Source organism: Phoenix dactylifera, unplaced genomic scaffold (assembly GCF_009389715.1).
Source record: "Phoenix dactylifera cultivar Barhee BC4 unplaced genomic scaffold, palm_55x_up_171113_PBpolish2nd_filt_p 001194F, whole genome shotgun sequence".
Taxonomy (NCBI): domain Eukaryota; kingdom Viridiplantae; phylum Streptophyta; class Magnoliopsida; order Arecales; family Arecaceae; genus Phoenix; species Phoenix dactylifera.
In genome coordinates, this window is record NW_024068530.1 from 95,290 (window position 1) to 109,411 (window position 14,122).

General features: G+C 41.5%; 1 pseudogene; it reads left to right on the forward strand.

Moving 5' to 3' along the window:
* Positions 1-6,661: 6,661 nt before the first annotated feature.
* On the forward strand, positions 6,662-6,759 carry LOC120108136 (annotated as a pseudogene).
* The last annotated feature ends 7,363 nt before the right edge of the window (positions 6,760-14,122 follow it).

Genomic DNA, 14,122 nt, shown 5'->3' on the forward strand with positions numbered 1-14,122 from the left:
AGAGTTTACTTCAAAGAGCAATACATCAAAGGTTCCTCCATCTCCCTTCCTAAGAAATTAGCCGGCCATCAACATAAAAGAAATCTCCCCTGTTCCTCTTCCTTCTCTCTTTTTTTTTTTCTTTTTATTTTCGAAAACAGGGCATGCCCTGTTTCCTCTCTTTTTTTTTTCTTCTTCTTTTTGAATGGGGCTGAGGCTTTCCTCTGTTTTTCGAATGAACTATCCCCCCCCCCCGTTTGCCAGCCGAGAGCCCTCCTATATCTTCCGATGGGTCACCTGATCACACGGGATGCTCCTCTCCTGCTGGCTTCCGAGTATCTCGGACGCTGAGGTGTAGATCTGGGAACGGAAGATGCTTCGCGGATGGCTGGGCTTGAGCATGAATCCGGAAGACGAGCGGATGGATCGGAAGGAAGCACGGACGCAGGTGATGCCTCGCGGGATGCTGGAACGTTCGCTGGAGGGCTGGGATCTGTTGGAATGCATGGGAGATGAACCGTGGACGGCTGCAACGCTTCACAGGTTGCTGGGATCACGGTGTAAACGCACGGATGAAGCGGATGCGGAAGACTGGGAGACTGCGGATTATGTGGCCCGATCAAAGGGGATCAGGATCTCTTCCACACGGGCGGATCGCTGATGTGGCTGGAACTTGGACTTATGGAAGAAGCTGGGATGCTTGAAGAATCGGATGCGGACGAGATGCTTCATGGGATGCTGATGCTGAAATCACGGGGTGAAGTCAGGGTGACGGCTAGGAAAAAGCTTGAATGCAGATGGATGAGGCTTGGGTGCTGCTGGGAGGATCCAATGCTAAGAGCTGGACGATTGCACGTGGGAGAAGCGGACTCGGACGGACGTGGCATGCTGGGAGGGTGCACGGACACTGGATGAGGGGTCACACGTTGGGCTGCTCGGGAGAAGCAGACGCAGAGAATGCTTCGCGATTCTTCCACGCGAGCGGATGGGCTGCACGCGGCTTAGATGCTTGGGCTCATAGAAGACTGAAGCTGCGATGAAGTGGACAGCTGAACTTGACCTCGTTCTAGTGTGCAACTGGGGTTGACACAAGCGGTTGGCTGATCACCTATAGTGATGCATATTTTTGGACCCAATGTGCATTTTAGCTTTGATTTCAGATCACCTGCACCCCACAAAAATATAATATTAATACAGCACTTCTATCATTATTTGTTAGCAATAATACTAATTTAAGTGACGTATAGATCGCACTTTTGTGCTCTCATCATACCCCCCAACTAGCTTATTGCTAGTCTCTAGCAATTATTAAGCAGATAATAAAATGAGAGTGCAAAAGGTGTTGGTTGATCCTTTGATGTTTTATTAGAACTAATTGCATAAAATTAAGATAAGTACTCACTTTCGTTGGAATCACGATTGCACTTAGCTCGTGCAACAAGCCGTTAAACCCCTAGGTTATCCTAGTGGACGAGTGTTGTCTCGTGAGGGTTTTCAGGGATGTTACCCACAAACATCATGAATTATATGACCTAAGATTCTAATAAAGATATGAAATAAAACTTAAGCTAATACACATGTAATAAATTGATATATATTTTCAAGCATGGCAACTGTCAAGGCAAGAAAATATAAAAGTGAAGTGTGCATCAAACCACATGACTTTCTCAGAGTACTAATACCTCCACCACAACAGGGCACCGCCTGAGTTTTAGGTGCACTACTCAAGTTCACAAGTGTTTTCTACAATTTATTAGAACCTGATCCATCAAATTTTTAGAATATCACATGTTGTCTAAATTTGTCAAGAATGGTTCGCATGTAAAGAAAGAGCTATCAATCTCAACTAAATAATCCGGGTACATAGAGGTCCAATACAATGGAGTCAAACCAGCCATTACCACATGTCACTAGGTTCAGCCTAACCAACTCATTCATGCTTATTTTTATTTCATTTTTTTTTTTGCAAGAAAAGAGATGGTAGACTGAACCATATAGATATTTTTATTATATATGTGACTGCATTGTGACTATAGGTCAACCAAGGTTGGATCATAAGGCACCTAAGTAATCTAGTCGAAATATTCAACCTCTATTTTTATATGAAAACCAAATCATGAACCTTATGGTACGAACAAGGACACTCATACTTCTTTTATGGATAAGGCTAACAAAAATGCAGTTAACAAATATGAACTCCTGAGGCCTTCCTATTGTCATTAAGTACACGTGTGGGGATCTAATAATAGGTCTCTGATCAGTCATAATATGCATGTGTTCCTTGCCTTAATAGTTGCACAAACTCAATATGAAAATACATGTGCATTTGCTCAGAAAAGAAATTAATAGAATAAATCAAATGCAAAAACAAGTTTTTTTTTTATCGAAATATTTCCCTCCCCCCAACTTAAAAATTGCATTGTCCTCAATGTAAAAAATGCAAGAAAACTATATATGAGAGACAATAGAGAAAATAATAGAGAGAAGAAGAATACCTTGAGCTGTTGATTTTCAGAAAAGAAGACCTACAAAATAAGAAGAAAACTAAAAATAAAAGAAAAAATTTAATTCTAGCTAATATACACATACCTTGGCCGTCATGCTCAGTCATAAAAAGGCTTATTACAGAAATATTTTCCCCCATCACTAATTATAACCTTGGGCATCCCAAACCTAGAAAATATATTTTCTTTAAGAAATTTTAAAAGTGGTTTGTGGTCATTTGTTCGACAAGACATAGCTTCTACCCATTTGGATACATACTCTACACCAACTAAAATGTACTCATGGCCAAAAGATGGTGGAAACGGACCCATGAAATCAATGCCCCATATGTCAAAAATTTCAATAACAGTAATGGGCTGAAGAGGCATCATTTGCCTACGAGTTAGACTTCCAACACGTTGACATGGGTCACATATCCTACAGAACTCATGGGCATCTTTAAATAGTGTAGGCCAATAAAAACCACATTGCAACACCTTAGCTGCCGTTTTCTTAGATGTAAAGTGTCCTCCGCAAGCACTGGTATGACAAAAAGAGAGTACACTTTGTATCTCATGATCCGGAATGCATCTTCTAAAGATTTGATCATTGCAATACTTGAACAAATAGGGGGCATCATAATAATAACTTCTTACTTCACGCAAGAAATTATTCTTATCATTCGATCCCCAATGCTCCGGCATCCGGTTTGTGATAAGAAAGTTTACAATATCAGCATACCATGGCATAGTAGAAAGTGCAAACAATTGCTCTTCAGGGAACGAGTCCTTGATGGGCAACTGTGGCACCGAATCATTAAAAACTAGCCGTGATAAATGGTCAGCAACTACATTTTCTACTCCCTTTTTATCTTTGATAGTGATGTCAAATTCTTGGAGTAGAAGTATCCATCGTATTAAGCGTGGTTTGGCCTCTTTCTTATCTAGCAAATATTTTAGCGCTGCATGGTCTGTAAAGATAACAATAGGAGCACCAAAGATATAAGAACGAAATTTGTCTAATGCAAATACTACTGCAAGCAATTCCTTTTCGGTGGTGGTGTAATTCATTTGAGCATCATTTAAGGTTTTACTTGCATAGTAGATGACATATGGCTTATTATCCTTGCGTTGTCCTAGGACAGCTCCTATCGCATAGTCACTAGCATCGCACATGATCTCAAAAGGTAACGACCAATCAGGTGGTCGCACGATGGGTGCAGTGCTAAGCATAGCCTTCAATTTTTCGAATGCCTCTCGACATGTTTCAGTCCAATTGAACGGTGTATCAAGGGATAGGAGGTTACATAATGGTCGGGCTATGACACTAAAGTCCTTGATGAACCTCCTATAAAATCCGACATGATCCAAAAATGATCTAACATCTCTAACCGTCTTGGGTGCAGGTAGCTTGGCGATTAGGTCAATCTTAGCTCTATCAACTTCCATGCCCTTCAATGAAACAATATATCCTAGGACAATTCCCTTTGGCACCATGAAGTGGCATTTCTCCCAATTTAGTATCAGATTCTTTTCCATGCATCGAGCTAAGACTGCTTGTAAATGTGACAGGCAATCATCAAATGAATCGCCAAAAATAGAGAAATCATCCATAAACACTTCTAAAAATTTCTCGTTCATATCTTCAAAAATGCTGAGCATGCATCTTTGGAATGTCGCAGGTGCATTACACAACCCGAATGGCATTCGACGGAAAGCAAATGTGCCAAAAGGACAAGTGAAGGTAGTTTTCTCTTGATCCTCAGGTGAAATTTTGATTTGGTAATAACTGGAATAGCCATCGAGAAAATAATAAAAATCGTATCCTGCAACTCTTTCCAAAACTTGGTCTAGGAAGGGTAGGGGAAAGTGATCTTTTCTAGTGCCCAAATTCAATTTTTGGTAGTCAACACACATGCGCCAACTTGTCGGAACACGAGTTGGGATTAGTTCATCCTGCTCATTTTTGACTACCGTCAGACCCGCTTTTTTGGGCACAACTTGTGTAGGACTTACCCATTTACTGTCGGAAAAATAATACCCACGTCAAGCAACTTGAGGACTTCTACTTTAACCACATCTTTCATCGTAGGGTTCAACCTGCGTTGCATTTGCCTTGTGGTTTTGGCATTATCCTCCAAATATATCCGGTGCGTGCAAATCAAAGGGCTAATCCCCTTCAAGTCGGCAATAGACCACCCTAAAGCTCCTTTATGATTCTTTAGAACACCAAGTAATTTTCTTTCTTGGGCATGATCAAGATCAGATGAGATGATTATAGGAAAAGTGTCCTCGGGTCCAAGAAAGGCATACTTGAGTTCCTTCGGTAAAGGTTTCAACTCGAGCTTAGGTGTTTGTTCATGGGATGGTACTATCTTTGCTTCTCAAAATGGTAACTGTTCAAATTTCTCTATTCTCGGTCTCCACCTATTGACCATCATGACATCCGAATTATCTAAAACAGGTGGGACCACATCATCAGCAGTACCTTCAGAACACCAATCTATCAAACCATTATCGGCCGATTTAGTAAATGCTTCTTTTAACAGATATTCTTCCGCAATGGTTTCAACCCATTCAACTTCCTTACTTTCTTCATGATCACTGGGTTGTTTGCCTATACTAAAGAAAGCTTCATGACAAAAGAAAGCTTCATGACACCATTCCTACAATTGATCAATGCATTAGAAGTTGCAAGGAATAGACGTCCTAAGATGACTGGAATCTGAGATGGTGAATTGGAAGCAGGATGTGTGTCCAGTACGATAAAGTCAACAGGAAAATAGAACTTGTCTACTTGGACCAACACATCTTTGATAATCCCTCTAGGGACCTTCACTGACCTGTCAGCTAATTGTAAGGTCACAGTTGTTGGCTTCAACTCACCCAAACCGAGTTGCTCATATACCGTATATGGCAACAAGTTCACACTCGCTCCTAAATCTAGCAATGCTCGCTCAATCCTAAAATTGCCAATGATGCACGAGATAGTTGGGCAACCTGGATCCTTATATTTAGGAAGAATGTTATGCTGTAAAATTGCACTCACATTTTCAGCCAAAAATGCCTTCTTCTTGACATTTAATCGACGCTTGACAGTGCACAAATTCTTCAAAAATTTTGCATAGGAAGGCACTTGTTTGATTGCATCAAGAAGAGGTACATTGGTTTTTACTTGCTTAAAAAGCTCAAGAATTTCAGAGTTTGGTTCAAGCTTTTGCAAGGGCTTTAATCTTTGTGGAAATAGTGTAGGAAAAGGACATTTAATTTTTTCAGTAGATGTTGGTGCTTCAGTTTCTTCGTTATCCTTTTCTTTTGTCTTTAAAGGGTCAGAATCAGGTATGACTTGTGTTTGTTCTGGGACTGGTCGGTCAATAACCTTTCTACTTCGCAAAGTTATTATACTCTTCGCTTGTTCTTTATGCGAAGTTGAAGATGATGCATTGCTACCGCCATAGACTTGAGGGTTAGGTTGTGGTTGAGCTGGTAACTTACCCTTCTCTTGAGCACTTAAAGCAGTGGTCAGCGTTGTCAGTTGATTTCTTAATTCATCATTGATTTTAGCTTGACCTTGCATAAAAGATTGCAAAGTTTCTTCAAGATTGGGTTTTTGAGGGGGAGCATGTGCATAATGAGGGTGCGGAGGTGGAGGAGTTGGGTTATATACTTGTTGAGGTTGGTCATTCCTCCACCTGAAATTTGGATGGTTCTTCCAACCAGGGTTGTAAGTATCCGAAAAAGGATTATTGAAAGATTTTTGATAGGTATTCATAACATTGGCCTGATCGTGCAAGACTTCCTTGAATGCGGGTATTGTTGGGCAATCAGTGGTGAGATGGCCAGGCATCTCGCAAATCCTACAACACTCGCTGTTATGTTCTACGGTCTTGACGGGTTCAATCCTTCTAAGTTCAATTTTCTCTACCTTCCTAGTAAGGGCTGCCATTTTAGCCTGAATATCATCCTGAGTACTAAGGTTGTAAAGGCCCCCATGTGGAATGCTAGTAGGCTTAGGCAAAGTTTTATTCACTCTATCCCCTGTATCCCATAATTGAGCAGTCTCTGCGAGAGAGTCTAAATAGTCCCATGCCTCATCGGGTTGCTTTTCCAAAAATAGACCATTGCACATAGTCTCTATAAATTGTTTTAACTGTGGAGACAACCCTTCGTAAAAGAAACTAATAGTTCTCCATGTTTCAAACCCATTATGAGGACAAGAGAGAAGCAAATCTTTAAATCTCTCCCAGCATTCATAAAATGTTTCATAGTCTTTTTGTTGGAACTTACTAATGTGCCTTTTCAAAAAGTTAGTCCTTTGTGCGGGAAAGAATTTTTTTAGGAATTCTCTTTGTATATCATGCCATGTTGATGCAGGAGCACGAGCCCAAATCATAATGGATGTACGTCGAGTTTGGATTCTTGCTTGGGAGTGCCCGAAAACACATTGGGTTCGTAATTTCTAGCATTTAATTGGATTGAGTCTATTTTATTTTGGTCACATTGAGTCCTTTTATTTTGGGTTTATTTGGGTTCTTATTTTGGGTTTGCAATTTGCTGATTTATGTTTGTAATTGAATGCCAAGTGGCATCAAAAGAGTCCATGTTATGCAAGGATTGAGTCAAGTCATAATGGGTCATGTGTGGAGAATTTAGTTTAGTCGTATGAGTGAAATTGAGTCCTTATGTAAGAGGATTGAGTCCATGTGTTTAAGATTGAGTCCTTATAATTGAGTGCCATTAAGAAGGATTCCTAATGCCGTGAAGATCATCACTCATCACGTGGAGAAGTTCAACCATGAAGATCTCTCACATGTGGAAGAAATTCAGAGTTCAAATCCAGTTGAAATCCGTGACAGATTGAACACCATGTGGTATTTTGAAGATTTTGGAAGCTACAGAAGTCTGATTAAGTTGATTCAAATTTTGTTGGAAAGTAGACATACGTAGCTTTCCAATGACTATAAGAACATAAAATTTAGAGATCAGATGAAATTTAAGGAGTCTTCCGAACTTCATGCTGATGTTGGTACCCGAGAAGGAGTTCCACCTAGATTCCAACTCGTGGCATGCGGCTGAATTTCTTTTGATGGGTTTCAATCCACACGCCATAAGGAATGGATTCCTAGGTGTCTAGGCTTAGGTGTCAAGGCCTTTGATTGGTCAATTAGAAAATTTAAATTTTGAATTGAGTCCTCATGTAATTAGGAGTCCAATTTAAAATTCTGTGCCAACCTTTCTTCCTATATAAAGAAGGGTATGATGAATGAAGTTAGTTTTTCTTTTGGATTTCGAAATTATGATTTGTTTGCGTGAAGAGAGGCTACTCCTCTTGCTGGTGCGATGCCAAAGGGGCTGAGGGAAGGTGGGACGCCTCCCCTTCACGCCATTTGAAATTGGGTTGGTTTTGGATGAGATTTTCCTAACAAACTCAAGTTTATCCTTATCCCTTCTTTTGTTCTCACGCCTCCACCTCTTGTGTGCACCCTCCTTGAGTGCCACATCAGCATTTCAGCACCTCCCTCACGCCCAAGACTCCTTCCCACGTCCTCCTCTAAGTCCTATTGCCATTAGGACTCCACACAACCCAATTCAGCCTAAAAAAAATTGGTCTAGCCAATTTCAGCCCCCACAAAATTGGTGCCTAATTTTGGTCCATTGGCTGACCCTCCTTGAACCCAATCTCACCAACCAGCAACCCATCTTCTTCCTCCTTCCTTCCACCACAAAGAACCCTAGCCTCCATTGCCATTGCTTAAAAAAAAAAAAAAGAGAAGAAAGATTCAGCCATCCTCAAGAAGAAAAAATCTGCAGCCCACCCCGATTGCGTCAATTGGTATCAGAGCGAATCCTTGTCGCCATGAGTACCAGAAGTGGTCGCCCCTACAACAATGAACGACAACGTGCTGAGATGATGGCCGAGCTCATCCGGCAAGTGGCGGCCTTGAATCAGAAGGTGGAAGTTGTTTGGGATCGTCTCTTCCCCGAGCCAAACAATCTTGAAGATGAACATGCTGTCCCCGTGCAACCTGAAAATTCAGAAGTGCCATTTGGAGGAGACCCCGATGTTGAAGCATTCTCCCCCAGGGGTCTATCACCCCAAAGGCCACCTAGGGATCAGCGGATGCCCCCTCCAAACATTCCTCGTATGGGGAATAATTTCAGGAACCCCTATGTTCATCAAAATCAGCGGGAGCGCCATGATCTCGACGATGTCATGAAGCGGGTTCGTGTAGAAGTTGCTGATTACAGCGGAAGCATGGACCCAACCTACTTCCAGGATTGGTTGATGTCTCTCGAAGACTACTTCGAATGGTTCAGCATGCCCAATGAAACCAAGGTGCGATTCGTGAAGATGAAGCTCAAGGGCCAAGCACGCATATGGTGGCATAGCGTTGAAGAGAAGCTTCATCGACTCCGACAGCCCCCTATCAATGATTGGGAGGAGATGAAACTTCGTTTGAAGGAAAAGTATCTTCCCCTTGATTATGAGGAGACACTGTTCGAAGAACTTCTGAAACTTCGTCAAGGAAGCTCTTCCGTAGAGGATTATACGGCCCGATTCCATGAGTTGATGATCCGCAGCAACCTCACGGAGACGGATCGACGGTCCCTAACTCGGTACCGATCCGGGCTGAGGGATGACATCAAGAGGGAGCTAATGACAACGCGCATCTTCAGCCTAGAGGAGGCATACCAACTCGCCATTCGAGTTGAATCGCAGCTACGACAAAGACGCCCTACGCAAGCACCAGTTGTACGACGATTTCCGGAGCGCAGCACCAACCGAGGAGTTCCATTTCCTCGAGGTAACGCCCCTGCTTTCAGATCTGAAACCTCTGTAAATAGAAGCACATATCAGGAAAGGGGTGCTCCAAGGGCTAATGAAAAGGGTAAAGGTCCTATGCCACAATCCACACCGCAAGGGAAGAATCCTGTTGAATGCTACAAGTGCGGCGGGCGAGGCCATTTCGCCGTTGTTTGTCCTACCCGAGACCAACGATTTGCATTGGTATGTGAGGAGGATGAGATCATAGGATCCTCTGAAGTCACTCCTCCCTCTCAGCCCGCTGATGAAGAGGGAAATGAAGGAAACGAAGAACATGATGAAGAAGCCCCTGCGGTGGAGCTAGAAGCTTCAGATCTACCTGTGTGCGTCGTGCGGCGGGTTCTTACGGGTTGCAAGCTGGAGGAGAACGTGGAGGAAGATTGGAGGCGCACCAATATCTTCCACACTCGTGTTGAGCATGCCAACAAGTCTCTAAACCTCATCATTGACAATGGAAGCTGCATGAATATCATTTCCGAAGAAGTGCTGAAAAAGCTGAATCTGAAACCGGTACCGCATCCAAAGCCGTATCGGATAAGTTGGATCGAAGACTCCTTCATCCCTGTTAAACAAAGATGCTTGATCAGTTTTTCACTTGGTAAGAACTTCCGAGATGAAGTATGGTGCGATGTTCTGCCCATGAAAGCGTGCCATCTTCTTCTAGGAAGACCTTGGTTGTATGATCGTAGTGTCGAGTATGATGGTCGATCCAATTGTTATTCTCTATATTGTGCCAACAAACGAGTTGTGTTAAAGCCCCTTAGGATCACTGATTTTACCTCTGAAAATCTGATAATCCAACGGGTTTTAACCATGAGAAAGTTTGAAGCTTGTAGCCGAGAGATTGGGGTCATGTATGCACTAATGGCTAGGGAAGTTGGGGCTGAAATTTCAGAAGTTGTTCCTCCTGATTTCAAGTCTATATTGGATGATTTCTCTGATGTAACCCCTGAGGACCTTCCCAAGGAGCTTCCACCGATGAGGGACATCCAACATTCCATAGATTTGGTGCCCGGTTCAAGTTTACCGAATCTTCCTGCATACCGGCTGAATCCTAGAGAACATGAGGAGCTTCACCGCCAAGTCCTGAAGCATGGCCCGCATGCAGAAGATTTTATTGCTGATTCCCTCAGTCAAAATTCATATGTTCTAACTCTTTTGAATGTTGAGGTAATGGGGTTTGCCAATCTAAAATTTTTGTACCCCTCTGAAGTATATTTTCAGCCCATATATGCAGAAGTTTCAGTAGTGGATCAGTGGCAGCATTCAGAATTTTTGACCCATGATTGCTTTCTTTTATGTGTCCCGGAGACCTCACTTGGTGATCATATTGTTCGAGAGGTCCATGGCGGAGACCTTGGTGGTCACTTTGGCTACGTCAAAACAGTCACCATGGTGGAGGATAAGTTCTATTTGCCGACCCTGCGCAAGGAAGCAAACTTTGTGTTGATGTGGTTGAGTGTTGAATGCAGAAATTTTCAGAAGCTTCAACCTTGCCAAGTCAAATTCTTCAAGGTGCTGAAGTGGATGGGACCCAAGGCCTTTGTGCTCGAGTTACGAGATGATTTGCAGGTTAGCCCCATCTTCTATATTGAAGAGTTGCAGCCCTATGATGCTCACTATGTTGAAGATGAAGACATCCCATCTGTACCATCTTCACTTCTTCGACGATCAGCCCCGACGGACATCATTGAGGACATCCTAGTTGTTCAGATAGTGTCCACCCATCGAGGAGGATATCAGGAGTTTTTCATTGGAGGACCGACTAAATTCAGATCGCTCATGATTAAAGATGGAGGAAGTCCAACAGCTGAACCCAAACTTCTACAAGCTCTATCAATTGTGAAACTCGACGGAGTCGAATCTTTTTTCCAGAAGGGGGGAATTGAGGCAGGAGCACGAGCCCAAATCATAATGGATGTACGTCGAGTTTGGATTCTTGCTTGGGAGTGCCCGAAAACACATTGGGTTCGTAATTTCTAGCATTTAATTGGATTGAGTCTATTTTATTTTGGTCACATTGAGTCCTTTTATTTTGGGTTTGCAATTTGCTGATTTATGTTTGTAATTGAATGCCAAGTGGCATCAAAAGAGTCCATGTTATGCAAGGATTGAGTCAAGTCATATTGGGTCATGTGTGGAGAATTTAGTTTAGTCGTATGAGTGAAATTGAGTCCTTATGTGAGAGGATTGAGTCCATGTGTTTAAGATTGAGTCCTTATAATTGAGTGCCATTAAGAAGGATTCCTAATGCCGTGAAGATCATCACTCATCACGTGGAGAAGTTCAACCATGAAGATCTCTCACATGTGGAAGAAATTCAGAGTTCAAATCCAGTTGAAATCCATGACAGATTGAATACCATGTGGTATTTTGAAGATTTTGGAAGCTACAGAAGTCTGATTAAGTTGATTCAAATTTTGTTGGAAAGTAGACATCCGTAGCTTTCCAATGACTATAAGAACATGAAATTTGGAGATCAGATAAAATTTGAGGAGTCTTCCGAACTTCACGCTGATGTTGGTACCCGAGAAGGAGTTCCACCTAGATTCCAACTCGTGGCATGCGGCTGAATTTCTTTTGATGGGTTTCAATCCACACGCCATAAGGAATGGATTCCTAGGTGTCTAGGCTTAGGTGTCAAGGCCTTTGATTGGTCAATTAGAAAATTTAAATTTTGAATTGAGTCCTCATGTAATTAGGAGTCCAATTTAAAATTCTGTGCCAACCTTTCTTCCTATATAAAGAAGGGTATGATGAATGAAGTTAGTTTTTCTTTTGGATTTCGAAATTATGATTTGTTTGCATGAAGAGAGGCTACTCCTCTTGCTGGTGCGATGCCAAAGGGGCTGAGGGAAGGTGGGACGCCTCCCCTTCACGCCATTTGAAATTGGGTTGGTTTTGGATGAGATTTTCCTAACAAACTCAAGTTTATCCTTATCCCTTCTTTTGTTCTCACGCCTCCACCTCTTGTGTGCACCCTCCTTGAGTGCCACATCAGCATTTCAGCACCTCCCTCACGCCCAAGACTCCTTCCCACGTCCTCCTCTAAGTCCTATTGCCATTAGGACTCCACACAGCCCAATTCAGCCTAAAAAAAATTGGTCTAGCCAATTTCAGCCCCCACAAAATTGGTGCCTAATTTTGGTCCATTGGCTGACCCTCCTTGAACCCAATCTCACCAACCAGCAACCCATCTTCTTCCTCCTTCCTTCCACCACAAAGAACCCTAGCCTCCATTGCCATTGCTTGAAAAAAAAAAAAAAGAGAAGAAAGATTCAGCCATCCTCAAGAAGAAAAAATCAGCAGCCCACCCCGATTGCGTCACATGTTCCTAGCGATCTAGGTCTCAAGGAGTTCAACCATGTTTTGGCTTTATCCTTTAAGGAAAAAGGATACAAGGTCAATTTAAGAACATCTTCCGATACATTTGGCACTCTAAATGTGATGCTAATTTCCTCAAAATCCTTAAGGTGAAGATAAGGGTTCTCGGATTCCATTCCATGATACTTGGGCAGCAATTGAATTACTCCTAGTTTGATTTCAAAGTGTCCTACGTTTTCAGGAATAATCATGCATGAAGGTTGACTAGTCCTAGTGGGGTGTAAGTATTGTCGAAGTATCATAACTGGGGGTCTACCTTCATCACCATGGTGGCTTCCTACATCATCAGCCATCTCACCAGATCTGAGATTTTGCGTAAGATTTTCAATATTATGATCTAAGGAATTGTCAAATGTTTGTCGATTCAGGCGCCCAGTGTTGTCCCTATTCCAACCTAGCATACAAAATTTTAGAGTTTATTTATTTGTTTGTTTGTTTGTTTGTTTTTTTTTCAATGATTACCCTTGATCTTTTCTTAAAGTTCTTATCAATTTTCAATTAGCAACAAGGGTTAATGAGATATGATGATAATAAAATTCTGATTCTAAAAAAAAATTAAACACAGAAAATTTAAAGCAGACAGCAGCAAGATTTTATATTAATGTAATGGTCAACAAAATTTGAGTCCAATCGACAAAATTACTCAGATATCAGAGTTTGATGCAGACTGTGCAGGAAATAAAAACAGCATAAATTTTTTTTTTCAGTTTTAGTTTTACTATAATGTTCAATCTAACTGATAGGGTACTAATTAAATCTAAAATTATACTAATAACTAAGCCGTTCCCCGGCAACGGTGCCAAAAATTTGACGCGTTCGCAAAAATGCTTTCGCGAAACTAATCTCCCAAGTATAGGAGAATCGCACAAGTAGTAAAATCTCGAAAGTCCGAGGTCGAATCCCCAGGGAACGAAATATATATAAGATTATTTAATATAATTTTAGATTAATTAATTCAATAAATTTGTGAATTAAGATGATGTTTTGATTTTCAGAAATTAAAATCGGAGAACAATATAGCAATAAACAAAGTTCAATGAAATAAAGATGGTAGGGATCTGGAATCCCCCTTGATGATATTGCATCCAAGAAATAAACTCTATGGTTCTTGATTAAAAATAAATGGTAGGATAGATCTAATCATGGTATATGTTTCATGAACATATGAACTCAATTTCTAAGCATTCGTCGTGCTTTCTATGTCTACGACGAATCAAATACTAAAGCAATCCATATATCAATAATCATAATCCATTAAAGAGCTATCTACAAAATAACTATGCATGGATCGAAAACATATCAGTAAATATAATTCATTCAAGGCAAAAGTTTAGAGTTTACTTCAAAGAGTAATACATCAAAGGTTCCTCCATCTCCCTCCCTAAGAAATTAGCCGGCCATCAACATAAAAGAAATCTCCCCTGTTCCTCTTCCTTCTCTCTTTTTTTTT